This window comes from Coregonus clupeaformis, chromosome 31, assembly GCF_020615455.1.
Source record: "Coregonus clupeaformis isolate EN_2021a chromosome 31, ASM2061545v1, whole genome shotgun sequence".
Taxonomy (NCBI): Eukaryota; Metazoa; Chordata; class Actinopteri; order Salmoniformes; family Salmonidae; genus Coregonus; species Coregonus clupeaformis.
Genome location: NC_059222.1, coordinates 16818139 through 16833366, shown reverse-complemented (window position 1 = coordinate 16833366; position 15228 = coordinate 16818139).

Below are 15228 nucleotides of genomic sequence, written 5' to 3'. Positions count from 1 at the left end.
ACACGTTTAGCCATCCGTTTTTCATTGTTAAAACAATATACACGTGGACTTGCGCAATGGTTTTGTCTGTCCAGTAGATAGAGAGCAGTATAGGTCACTTGAGGCTACTCCAAGTAGCCAATTAATAAGTCCTTAATTAATAAATGAGAACGCCAATAATCATACATATAATTACTATTCAGTTCAAGGCTGAATCTTATGTGCGCACATAACTTTAGCACATAGCTCTAACCAACACCAATGCATGCTTTAAGCAATTCAATATTTACGCACGGGTTATCTTTATGCACCCCTTTGCCAATATTGTATAACATGGCGTATATACAAAGTGAGACTATTCTATTTCCACGAAGGAATGTTGACAGACGAATATTTTTTAGAAATGGGTCACGGGCAACACCAGGGTCAGTGGCGAATGCCTTTTTACGCAAACGGAAACCTCGCTCAACCAGGCACTGGAGTAGCCTGCTGTTAGACCATACACCAGGTAATATATTGTGGGCCCTTATACTTTAACTATGGGTCTAGCCTGGCCTTTATAATGGAAATTATTGGAATATGTGATTAGTCTGTAGGCCTAATTCTTCTGTTCATGCCCACGCGTCAAATTACGCATATGCAGGATTTATTTACATTTGCATTGTTCTGTAATTGTAAAATATGACTAATTACGTATGTCCGATAGCTATTTAAATGAAAGATTTTAGTCAATTGAAATTTAATTCTAGACAATATAGTCCTTGTCAAGATTTGGGGATGAGATTTTTCTCATGGTTTTATTTTTTGGGGTAATTTAATCTGATATAGTTTTCCTGATAAAATTTAGATTTTAACAAAATATGAATAACATACTAAGGACTATATTTTTATAGGCTCAACACTGTTGTTTTCTAAAAGCCATTTAGGTTTTCTAAAATGCTATTGATTGTGATTGGGCTAGTCTCCTAACCAAGCAACATGTTCACGTAAAACCTTTTCTGACATGTTGATATAATTCACCCGTAGTTAGCTTTTCATTATACGTGAATAAAGGATAGGGGTTAATAAGCATAGACAGTATTGATTTCTAGGCATGTACAGTGCATTCGGAAAGTATTCAGACCCCTTGACTTTTTCAACATTTTGTTAGGGTACAGCCTTATTCTAAAATTGCTTAAATTATTTTTTCCCCCTCATCAATCTACACACAATACCCCATAATGACAAAGTGAAAGCCGATTTATTAAAAATAAAAAAGAGAAATACATTATTTACATAAGTATTCAGACCCTTTGCTATGAGACTCGAAATTGAGCTCAGGTGCATCCTGTTTCCATTGATCATCCTTGAGATGTTTCTACAACTTGATTGGAGTCCACCTGTGTTAACTCTCCCGTTGTCCTAGGGTCAAAATGAACCGCCACTGTGTTGAACCAACTTTATTTATTTTTTATTTTTTGGGGATCATTTGTGAGAAGGAGGCAGTGAGACTTTAAAGAAAGTATCACTGCCTCCTTCTCACAAATGATCCAAAAAATATAAAAATTAAATAAAGTTGGTTCAACACAGTGGCGGGTCATTTTGACCCTAGGACAACGGGAGGGTTAAATTAAATTGATTGGACATGATCTGGAAAGGCACACACCTGTCTATATAAGGTCCCACAGTTGACAGTGCATGTCAGAGCAAAAACCAAGCCATGAGGTCAAAGGAATTGTCCATAGAGCTCAGAGACAGGATTGTGTCGAGGCACAGATCTGGGGAAGGGTACCAGAACATTTCTGCAGCATTGAATGTCCCCAAGAACACAGTGGCCTCCATCATTCTTAAGTGGAAGAAGTTTCGAACCACCAAGACTCTTCCTAGAGCTGGCCGCTCGGCCAAACTGAGCAATCGGGGGAGAAGGGCCTTGGTCAGGGAGGTGACCAAGAACCCGATGGTCACTCTGACAGAGCTCCAGAGTTCCTCTGTGGAGATGGGAGAACCTTCCAGAAGGACAACCATCTCTGCAGCACTCCACCAATCAGGCCTTTATGGTAGAGCGGCCAGACGGAAGCCAATCCTCAGTTAAAGGCACATGACAGCCCGCTTGGAGTTGCCAAAAGGCACCTAAAGAACTCTCAGACCATGAGAAATAAGATTCTCTGGTCTGATGAAACCAAGATTGAACTCTTTGGCATGAATGCCAAACGTCACGTCTGGACGAAACCTGGCACCATCCCTACGATGAAGCATGGTGGTGGCAGCATCATGCTGTGGGGATGTTTGTCAGCAGCAGGGACTGGGAGACTAGTCAGGATAGAGGTAAATATGAACAGAGCTAAGTACAGAGAGATCCTTGATGAAAATCTGCTCCAGAGCGCTCAGGACAACGACCCTTAGCACACAGTCAAGACAACGCAGGAGTGGCTTCGGGACAAGTCTCTGAATGTCCTTGAGTGGCCCAGCCAGAGCCCGGACTTGAACCCGATCTAACATCTCTGGACAGACCTGAAAATAGCTGTGCAGCTACACTCCCATCCAACCTGAAGGAGCTTGAGAGGATCTGAAGAGAAGAATGGGAGGAACTCCCCAAATACAGGTGTGCCAAGATTGTAGCGTCATACCCAAGAAGACTCAAGGCTGTAATCACTGCCAAAGGTGCTTCAATAAAGTACTGAGTAAAGGGTCTGAATACTTATATAAATGTGATATTTCCGTTTTTTATCTTTAATAAATTTGCTAACATTTCTAAAAACCAGTTTTTGCTTTGTCATTATGGGGTATTGTGTGTAGATTGATGAGGAAAAAACAAACAATTTAATCCATTTTAGAATAAGGCTATAACGTAATAAAATGTGGAAAAAGTCAAGGTCTGAATACTTTCCGAAAGGCACTGTATAAGGCTCTGGTAAGAACTGGTTCGAATAGCTGATTAGTTTCGGCAGTAGACTAAACATTATTGTGCCTTAAAGGTAATATTATTTAGGAAAAGTATAAGGTAATCCACTTGTGACTAATCGATATGACCATACTCTTGACAGTAACCAATGGAACCTTACCTTATCTAATCGATAATAGCCTGTCAATATAGCCACACTCCGCGGCCGTCAACGGATCAAAGGCAATCTATTACCTGTGAACTCATTTAGAACATAGAGATTTTTACAATCATCACTGAAATCTTGACCAAAAGTTATTTAAAGCTGTTGTCTTTCATTTTATTCTCTGATATTGTCACGATCGTTGTAAGTAACGGACCAAAACGCAGCGTGATATGCGTACATCTTTTAATGAGTACTTTACATAACAAAACGATAACGTGAAGTGACAAGTGCAAAACAGGCTGCCTAAGTATGGCTCCCAATCAGAGACAACAAGCCACAGCTGCCTCTGATTGGGAACCACCCCGGCCAACATAGAAACACATGAACTAGAACATGAACATAGAACACTAAACATAGAAACTAACACCCTGGCTCAACATATAAGAGTCCCCAGAGCCAGGGCGTGACAGTACCCCCCCCACCAAAGGCGCGGACTGCGACCGCGCCAACTAAACCCAACAGGGGAGGGGCCGGGTGGGCATTCCGCCTCGGAGGCGGATCCGGCTCCGGGCGTGACCACCACTCTCTAGCTACCCCCCCGTAGGGCCCCTGGTCTGGTCTGGCCCCGCTGGCTGGAGCTGGACTGGACATCGGTGGAGCGGACTTCTTAGGCTCCGGTGTGGAGCAGCTGACCGGTACCTGACCAGGCACCGGTGGAACAGGCACGGGCTGTGCCGGACTGATGACGCGCACCACTGGCTTGGTGCGGGGAGCAGGAACAGGCCGGACCGGGCTGGCGACGCGCACCACTGGCTTGGTGCGGGGAGCAGGAACAGGCCGGACCGGGCTGACGACGCGCACCACAGACTTGGTGCGGGGAGCAGGAACAGGCCGGACCGGGCTGGCGACGCGCACCACTGGCTTGGTGCGGGGAGCAGGAACAGGCCGGACCGGGCTGGCGACGCGCACCACAGGCTTGGTGCGGGGAGCAGGAACAGGCCGGGCCGGGCTGGCGATGCGCACCACAGGCTTGGTGCGGGGAGCAGGAACAGGCCGGGCCGGGCTGGCGACGCGCACCACAGGCTTGGTGCGGGGAGCAGGAACAGGCCGGACCGGGCTGTGGAGACGGACTGGAGGTCTGGAGTGAAGAGCTGACACAACCCGTCCTGGCTGAATGCCTATTTCTACACACTCTGTGTGAGGCATCAGCACAGGACGTACAGGGCTGTGCACTCGTACTGGCACTACAGCACGTGGCACTGGCGCAGGATATCCGGGACCGAGGAGGGGTACTGGAGGCCACGAGCGTTGAGCCGGCACACTCCGTCCTGGCTGCATGCCCACCTTAGCACGACACGTGCGTGGTGCTAGCACAGGACGTACAGGACTGTGCCGGACCACTCGCGGCACAGTACGCAGCTCCGCATACCTCGGAACCTGCCCAGTCTCACGCTGCCTAGCCTGAGTACGGGGAGTTGGCTCTGCTCTACCTCTAGGCTCCGCCAACCTCCCTTCCAGCCCCCCAAACCTGGTGGCCTCCTCTCCTAATCCACAAACTCGCCCTGTAGCTGCCTCCAGCAGCCCCGTCGTCCATGCCGTGTGCCCCCCCAAATTTTTTTATTGGGGTTGCCTCTCGCCTGTCCGACGACGGCCCGGTTGGCGCCGCTTCTCCTCTCCTGCCTGGACATCCTCCCTCATCGCCCTCCGGTAGCGGACGGCCTCCTCCTCGGTGATCTTCCCCCAACCGAGGAGGACATCCACTAGCGTTACCTCCGGCGTTTGCTCCTGGACACGCTGCTTGGTCCTTAATTGGTGGGATCTTCTGTCACGATCGTTATAAGTAACGGACCAAGACGCAGCGTGATATGCGTACATCTTTTAATGAGTACTTTACATAACCATAACAAAACGATAACGTGAAGTCCTAAGGTTAACAAACACAAACCTCTCCGGAACAAGATCCCACAAATGACAAGTGCAAAACAGGCTGCCTAAGTATGGTTCCCAATCAGAGACAACAAGCCACAGCTGCCTCTGATTGGGAACCACCCTGGCCAACATAAAAAACACATGAACTAGAACATGAACATAGAACACTAAACATAGAAACTAACACCCTGGCTCAACATATAAGAATCCCCAGAGCCAGGGCGTGACAGATATATAGGAATTTGAGGATGTTACATGACCTATAGCTAGGCCTACCTATACCTATAGTATAATTGATACAGTGTTCTGATACTAAACTCACAAATGTTTGTTTATATGCATGTTGACAGACTCCAGACACCAGAGTATGCTAGCTAGATAACGTAAGGCACAAGACGGATGTAAATACAACTGTTTCGTTTATTTCCACTCGTTGTTCCTATAGTTCTTGGACTATAAAGTCACATAGATGGGACTTCTGTTGACAAAGAAGAACACAAAATGATATTCAAGACAACTAAAGAATATTCTAATCGCCCAAAACATCCAGGCTATATAAATGTGTCCTTTTACATTGACTAAAAGACTCCCAAAGAATGATGATGCTGATGATGATTATTATTATTAGTATTAGTAGTAGTAGTAGTACTAGTAGTGGTGATAATAGTAGTGGTAGTAGTAGTAGTGATAGTAGTAGTAGTAGTAGTAGTAGTAGTAGTAGTAGTAGTGGTGATAACAGTAGTGATAGCAGAAGTAGTAGTAGTGATAGTAGTAGTGATAGTAGTAGTAGTAGTAGTAGTAGTAGTAGTAGTGGTGGTGATAACAGTAGTGATAGCAGAAGTAGTAGTAGTGATAGTAGTAGTGATAGTAGTAGTAGTAGTAGTAGTAGTAGTAGTAGTAGTAGTAGTAGTAGTAGTAGTAGTGGTGGTGATAACAGTAGTGATAGTAGTAGTAGTAGTAGTAGTGATAGTAGTAGTAGTGATAGTAGTCGTAGTAGTGATAGTAGTAATATTAGTTTTAATAATCCATTGTTGTTCTTGCTGTCATTATATATTTAAGCAATAAGGCCCGAGGGGGTATGGCATATGGCCAATATACCACGGGTAAGGGCTGTTCTTAGGCACAATGTGAAGCGGAGTGCCTGGATACAGCCCTTAGCCGTATATTGGCCATATTCCACAAACCCCCGAGGTGCCTTATTACTATTATAAACTGGTTACCAACATAATTAGAACAGTAAACAAGTAATGAGCGTCATACCCGTGGTATATTGTCTGGTACACCACGGCTTTCAGTCAATCAGCATCCAGGACCCAAACTTCCCGGTTTATAATATTAATTATACATTATTTTTGTAATTGTCATAGCCTACTAGTCATCAACATTCGTTAATAACTATCCGTTACATAGGTGTGATGGAATGTTTTATGCACAGTTGAGAAGCATTCCATGGAGTGAGGTACAGTGGGAGGTGTATTGATGGACACATTGATTAACAACGTTTCTTGGCCCATAACGCAGTTTGCGTGTATCAGGTGCATCCCATAAAACGAGATAAACCAGTGGGAGGGAAACGGACGGTGTTGTGTTACGGTCAGAGGCTAAGCATTAATGCATAGAGTTACAGTACACCTCTGTTGCCTATCACAGACACTGACCTTTGCTTGAGTAAAAGGTCACCGTTCAGGCCTACTCCTCCTGAGTCTTATCGCGACACAATGGGAACCCTGTCACGAGTGGAGTGGATGTTGAACTGGCTGTATGAAAATGATTGTATGAAAAACTAGTCCATCTCACGTAAATTGTAAATTTAGAAATTCAGATGTCGCTGGCCTTGTTGATTCCATGAAGTTCAGCAGCAATAGTTTTTCCAGAGGTGTCATATGAAACCCTACCATAAAATTATTCCACTCCAGAGATTAACTACACCATTCTTTGGAACACAATGGGCAGGTTAAATCATGCACAAACCTTTAAGTATAGCACACAGTATTTTCTACATTGGAGAGTAAAAATATTTAAAATGGATTTAACTGCTGTTTTGATGTCATATATCAACTGGCAGCATAAACTTATTTTACATCTCCACTCAGCAGCTAGGTCCAATTATTCTTCATAGGCCTATGTTAGGACTATCCTGAAATTAATGTCAGACCCAAAACATTTACATTTCATTTAGGTTTAACATGTTGAGTGTGTCAGTATTAGGTGTACCGTTCCATTCTTTGTGGTTGTCACGTTCGTCGTGTAAAGGATTGGACCAAGGTGCAGCGTGGTATGCGTACATAGTCATTTATTAACTAAAGACCGACAAAATAACAAAAGCAACATAACGTGAAGTTCTAATGGGCTACACATAAACAAGCCAAACCAGAAACAAGATCCCACAACATAGGTAGGCAAAATGGCTACCTAAGTATGATCCCCAATCAGAGACAACGATTGACAGCTGCCTCTGATTGGGAACCACACCCGGCCAACATAGATATATATAACATAGATCTACACATAGATATTCACACCCTGACCAAACCAACTAGAGTTCTCTATGTCAGGGCGTGACAGTGGTCTAATCAGTCTCTGAAATAGGGGCCCTTTTGATAACGTAAGGAATGGTGCTAGTGTCAAAAAAGACCCCATTATTCTCATTATTATTGCATTTATAGTGGCAAAAACATTCAATCATCTATGGGCGTTTATTTAATACTCAAATAACTGATAGTTATTATTTGGAATAACTGATGAGTTGAGGAATCTGAAGTGAAGTGGTCTGGTCTAACAACAGATGCTGTTTTTCAAAATGTCATCCACAGAATCTTACTAAACTGTCGAAGATGCTGTTTGGTTTTTACAGCCTCTCTATAGATGGTTGTCATGGCTGGACAGAGGGGTAATAATGGTAGGTTCTTATGATATCACAACTCACATTTTAAATCAAATAGAAAATATCACAGTAGTCTGTGATAGACAGCATAGTCCAGAATGTTCAATATATCATATGATTTATATTTTTAGACATCACAGAACATAGAATTATTATGCTATGTCACACAAAGAAGTGTCACAAGGGTGGGGATGATGATAGGTTCTTGTGATAGAACAAGTCACATTCCAAACTGTGACATCATCTAGAATGTATCACTGTAGTCTGTGACACCATAGACCATAATGTCTAATACTCATCATAGTGTTCCAATTGTTATGCATAATAGACAATAGGATTCTAAAGCAATGTCATATAGAAGCCATTTTCCACCTCATTATGACATCACAACATCCCTTACAGCGTTGATACTACTAGACAAACAGGTGGTGAACTTGACTATTCCACCACATGAGCATTATAGTTTTTGTGTACAGTTGACTCTTGTTTGTTTCCAGCTAAACAGACAAACGGGTATTACTAGATAGACTGAGTAAGTCAAACCGATGCCCAGAACAACTGTGTTCCTCATCAACTTCCCTGTCACTCAAAAACAATGTTGGTTGGCAGCATCAAGACAATACAGTTTTGGAAAGAAAATATATATGCGTTTATTATATTGATATACATTGTACTTGGCTTCAGGTGCTTTAAAGGCAAGTTTTCAAAGATATAAAGAGAGCATTACCATCTTTAACACCTGAAAGAGTGGTCTGTGCATTTGGGCAGAAAACGTTGTAATGCTAACAACATGAATGTAAACTATCGTTGAGGATGCAGACGTGTCACTCAGGATCTGTAGTGAGTTGATGAAATGTCTGAGTTGGCTCCATAAACGAGGGCTAGGTAATTATAAGGTAACCTGGTGAGATGCAGTTCATCTTCAACATTGGTAAACAATATGGTCTAGGTCTAGGATACAAGCTAGTCCCTCCCTACTCCAACAGTATTGCTAAGGAGGAAACCGTAGTATCCTAAACAGGGCGACTGTTTAAGTGAACCAGGGTCAATGACATTATTGTTTTAGTAAAACCTAAGACGATGAGGAGGAGGATGCATGTGTGTCTGTCTTCCTGCTGCAATGGGAACCACAACAATTACACCTAACACACTGAAGACAAGTGTAGAATCCTAAATGAGCACACACTCTCTCTTGCTCTTTCTATAATTCTCTCACACACATGCACACGTGCACACACACACACACACACACACACACACACACAGTTTGTTGAGTAACAGCACCCTCTAGCCTAATGTTGACAAAATACCATATTCTATTCAAAGGTGAGTCGCTTGGAGCCATCCTGGCAGTAATGCATTGAACACTTGCACCCTCTAGAGGAAAGAAGCTTAACCAGCACCCATATTCCAATGCATTACTTTACATCTCAATACAGTATCTGTTGATAGGGAGGTTTTGTTATGCACTAGACTTTACAGGAGAAATTACTGAAACTATATTGTGCAAAGTCCAATATAAAGTCTCACATGGTCACTCATTTTCCTTGGTCCAGAAGTGGTTAGAATCCATTTAAAAGCAGTCCTTTACCCTTTTCACACTACTAACATAACGTTATGACTATAACTACTGTTCCCTGAAGGAGGGAAACGAGGTACAACATACTATGGGGAGTCGCACGCTCGCGACTTCGGTTGAAGGATCAGCAATCACGCTTGACAAGGCCAATGAAATCCACGCCTTGCTGGAAGCCCCGCTTTCCCCAGGTGATAAGCATGAGGCTCAGATTCTTTCCTTCAATTTAATACCGCTCTTTACCGAGCCCAGGAACGGGCGGTGCGGGGCCAAACAGGTGTTGTACCTTGCACCGCTAGGTAACCCTTGCCCCTTGCTGCTATATACCAGGGAGATAGCCTCCACAATCTAGTGGGAGTGACGCTAACTGCATTAGCAAAACAGACAAAAAGTAGGTCACAGATATCCCTGTCCGTTCATGTACGTGCGTAGAGCTTGCACCAGATACAGGGCATGTAACCTCTGTTGCTCTTCAGAACCAAAAGGAGGAGGCGAAAATGGAAATAGCTCAAAAGCTAAGGACCTGTAGGACATAGTCATGACTTTCGGGGCGAAGGCTGCATTTGGACGCAGCATCACCTTAGAGTCGCCAGAGGAGAACTGAGTAGAGGAACGGTGTACGGAAAACACGTGGTGGTCCCCAACACCTTTAGCCAAGGCCAAAGCCATGAGCAGGGAGGTTTTGTATGAAAGGATCTTCAGATCCACTGACTCCAGAGGCTCAAAGGGAGCCACACAGTTCCCCCAGAACCAGCGGCAAGTCCCATGTGGGGGCAATAGGTTTAGAGACCGGTCTGAGATTACATACACCTTTCAGGAACCGCACCACTAGGGGGTGAGCCTCCGGTGAGGTTCTGTGAATTCCCACATGACACGCTGAGACAGTGGCCATATACACTTTTAAAGTGGAGAATGCTTGAAAAGTTTTGTAGGATCATAAGGATGTCCCACACAGACCACTGAAAGGAACAAGTCCTTTATGTTTCACTAGAGCTCAAACGCTGGCCACTTATACGCATACAGCCCTTGCAGATTGAATAGTAGCAATAACATTCGGAGGTAAACCTTTAGCCATCAGATTGACCCTGTTAGTGACCAGGCCCATAGGACCAAATCTCTGGCCTCGATGCCAAACCTGCCCATGTTCCTGGGACAACAGGTCCCTGCACAACGGGAGTTTCCACGGATCCCCGCCTAAAAGGCAAATGGTCTCAGTGAACCAAGGCTTCCTGGGCCAACGTGGAGGCACAATAATCAATAGTAAGCCCTCCTGGCCCACCCACTCCAACATGGGCTGAATCAGAACCACATAAAGGAGGGTCCGAGGCTACTGGTGCGCCAGAGCGTCCGTTCTCGCGATGCGCCCTGACAATAATGTCCCATACCTGGGAGAGCCTCCACTCCTGAGAGAGAGGGTTCCACCTGGATAAAATATCTGCACCCGAGTTGAGGCAACCGGGGACATGCGCCACCCAAAGCGAAAGGATGTGCGCACTGCTCCCCAGCAATAGGGAGCAAGCTAAGGTTAGGAGGGTCTCTCCCCATCTGTTAATGCACACCACCACTGACATATTGTCGGTTCTGACTAGCACAAGCATGCCTGACAAAAACAGGGGGATGCGCCTGAGTGCCAGATACTCTGGGTAACTGACATGCAGTGCGCTCCGCTCTAGTGTCCAATCCCCCACCGAATCGTCCATACCTTTGGGAGGATGCGTCTGTCGTGATCACCTTGCAGGATACAACTCAGCACATGGGAGCCCCCTGACAATAGCAGAGGGTCCCACCACTGGGCTATGGCCCATTGGTTTGACAGGGACACCTGAAGTGACATACTTAGGCTGTGAGATGCATCCAGGTGAGTGGCTAGCACTCTGGAAGGGCTGTATCAACAATAGCCCCAAGGGAACGACTTCCATCACAGAAGCCATCATCCCCAGTAGGCATTGGCTAAAACACATTGTGACCAAGCCGAAATTTGGCTAAGCAGAGCCGGAACCCGGAGTGGGTATAGAAAAGCGTGATACATGAGTGAGCATAGCTCGAAACCCAGAGACGGAATGCGCTGAGATGTAGTCAGACAGCTTTTTTTCTGGTTTCTTATGAAGCCTAGAGACTGAATATGGGACAGTAGCATGGATGTGTGTAACACTGCTTGCCCCCTCGACTCCGCCGCCACCAGCCAATCGCAATAATAGCCGGCGGCTTGTGAGCATTCCGAGTTTGTAGACTCTGTGGTGCTTGCTGAGGGCACCTAGGTCTAGAATTGGCCTGTACCCTGTTGTCACTGTTAGCAAGATCCAGGGCGACACTGCGCATGCGCGCCATTGCTTGGAGCAGACAGTGAGACTCATGTGAAATGCCATCTGAAGGGGCCGGATGCCACCTTGTGGACTGGGAGAGATTGGTTCTTCTTCCATTTCCCTCACTGTGGACAACCGTGTGTCTGAACATGGAGAAGGAACACTTGTCATCGAACTCACATGCGGGAGACAACACTCTTCACACCTGTGAACACTGTGGAACTCAGTTGAAAAAACTGTGTTTATGTGCCAAGGTTTACCTAAAGCCCGGCCCACTCTGTGTACACGGGCTCCGGCGATCCAGTGCGGCAATCAGTGGCATACCCCGAATGGCCGTGCCACTTGGGGGTACTGTCATCACAACAAGCACCCCCTTGTGGACAGTTACCCAACTTGTCACTCTCACCCTGTTACTCTCACCCTGGGGAGAGTGATATACCCATTGAACCCTGTGAACTCTGTGGAATGTGGGGTAACAGAGGAGGCAACATTAAACATGGACAAGCTTCCAACATACCGTACCAGTCAAAAGTCAAAAGTTTGGACAAACCTACTTATTCAAGGGTTTTTCTTTATTTTTATTATTTTTTACATTGTAGAATAATAGTGAAGACATCAAAACTATGAAATAACACATATGGAATCATGTAGTAACCAAAAAAGTGTTAAACAAATCAAAATATATTTTATATTTGAGATTCATCAAATAGCAGCTTTGCACACTCTTGGCATTCTCTCAACCAGCTTCACCTGGAATGCTTTTCCAACAGTCTTGAAGGAGTTTCCACATATGCTGAGCACTGGTTGGCTGCTTTTCCTTCACTCTGCCGTCCGACTCATCCCAAACCATCTCAATTGGGTTGAGGACGGGGGGATTGTGGAGGCCAGGTCATCTGATGCAGCACTCCATCACTCTCCTTCTTGGTAAAATAGCCCTAACACAGCCTGGAGGTGTGTTGGGTCATTGTCCTGTTGAAAAACAAATGATAGTCCCACTAAGCCCAAACCAGATGGGATGGCGTATCACTGCAGAATGCTGTGGTAGCCATGCTGGTTAAGTGTGCTTTGAATTCTAAATAAATCACAGACAGTGTCACCAGCAAAGCACCCCCACACCATCACACCTCCTCCTCCATGCTTCACGGTGGGAACCACACATGCAGAGATCATCTGTTCACCTACTCTGTGTCTCACAAAGACACGGCGGTTTGAACAAAAAATCTCCAATTTGGACTCCAGACCAAAGGACAAATTTCCACTGGTCTAATGTCCGTTGCTCGTGTTTCTTGGCCCAAGCAGGTGTCTTCTTCTTATTGGTGTCCTGTAGTAGTGGTTTCTTTGCAGCAATTCAACAATGAAGGACTGATTCACACAGTCTCCTCTGAACAGTTGATGTTGAGATGTGTCTGTTACTTGAACTCTGTGAAGCATTTATTTGGGCTGCAATTTCTGAGGCTGGTAACTCTAATGAACTTATCCTCTGCAGCAGAGGTAACTCTGGGTCTTCCATTCCTGTGGCGGTCCTCATGAGAGCCAGTTTCATCATAACGCTTGATGGTTTTTGCGACTGCACTTGAAGAAACTTTCAACGTTTTTGAAATGTTCCGTATTGACTGACCTTCATGTCTTAAAGTAATGATGGACTGTCATTTCTCTTTGCTTATTTGAGCTGTTCTTGCCATAATATGGACTTGGTCTTTTACCAAATAGAGCTATCTTCTGTATACCCCCCCTACCTTGTCACAACACAAGTGATTGAATCAAACGCATTAAGAAGGAAATAAATTCCACAAATTAAGTTAAGCATGTTAGCCGACGTTAGCCAGGATGCTTTAGCCAGGAGCCTCTTTGACCACAGCCCGGTCCGTTTAGAATAACCAAGCGACTTCATGCTACGTATTCTAAATAAGAGAGCTACCACAGCAACTCCACCGTGGGGAGGCAGGGATAGCTAGTAATAGCTGGCTAGCACGCAATACAGCACTAGTTTAGCTAGCCCGGTCTCGAAAGTCCATGTAGGACCGGATCACTTTATGAACAAGTCTGGGAAGAGAGGCAAGCTGCTTGACCGAGGCACACACAGGCGGCGGTGAGCCCACCGAACCTGGCTGCCCTCTCTCTTTGAGTAGCCTCCCGTATCCGGCGACAAAGCATACATAGGGTTGGGCGCGGGCAGACACCGCCATACCCTACGCCCAGGCAGACAAGACATTTGCTCCGACCACCCAATCCATCTCCGCTTCCTGCACCTCGGACCCAGCCGAGGTACCGGCATGCGGGAAAAGAAAGGCCCCATCGGTAATTCCAAGCTTCCTCAAGAATTCTACACGTCTTTCCAGGGAGCTTGTAGGCAGTACGTGGCAATGTGCATACGGACTGGTTCAAGCGAGGGCTGCCTGAGCGTGCTCCAAGCCAAGACAAACTACACATACACTATATATACAAAAGTATGTGGACACCCCTTCAAATGAGTGGATTCGGCAATTTCAGCCACACCCGTTGCTGACAGGTGTATAAAATCGAGCACACAGCCATGCAATCTCCATAGACAAACACTGGCAGTAGAATGGCCTTACTGATGATCATGGCACCGAGAATGGCCTTACTTACCTTACTGATGAGAATGGCCTTACTTTCATCATGGCACCGTCATAGGATGCCACCTTTCCAACAAGTCAGTTCGTCAAATTTCTCCCCTGCTAGAGCTGCCCCAGTCAACTGTAAGTGCTGTTATTGTGAAGTGGATACATCTAGGAGCAACAATGGCTCAGCCGCGAAGTGGTAGGCCACACAAGCTCACAGAACGGGACTGCTGAGTGCTGATGCGCGTAGCGCGTAAAAATCGGCTGTACTCGGTTGCAACACTCACTACCGAGTTCCAAACTGTCTCTGGAAGCAACGTCAGCACAAGAACTGTTCGTCGGGAGCTTCACGAAATGGGTTTCTATGACCAAGCAGCCGCACACAAGATTACCATGTGCAATGCCAAGCGTCGGCTGGAGTGGTGTAAAGCTCGACACCATTGATCTCTGGAGCAGTGGAAACGCGTTCTCTGGAGTGATGAATCACGCTTCACCATCTGGCAGTCCGACGGGCGAATCTGAGTTTGGCGGATGCCAGGAGAACGCTACCTACCCCAATGCATAGTGCAAACTGTAAAGTTTGGTGGAGGAGGAATAATGGTCTGGGGCGGTTTTTCATGGTTCGGGCTAGGCCCGTTAATTCCAGTGAAGGGAAATCTTAGCGCTACAGCATAGAATGATATTCTAGACGATTCTGTGCTTCCAACTTTGTGGCAACCGTTTGGGGAAGGCCCTTTCCTGTTTCAGCATGACAATGCTCCCGTGCACAAATCGAGGTCCATACAGAAATGGTTTGATGAGATCAGTGTGAAAGAACTTGACTGGCCTGCACAGACCCCTGACCTCAACCGCATCGAACACCTTTGGGATGAATTGGAACGCCGACTGCGAGCCAGGCCTAATCGCCCAATATCAGTGCCCAACCTCACTAATGCTCTTGTGGCTGAAT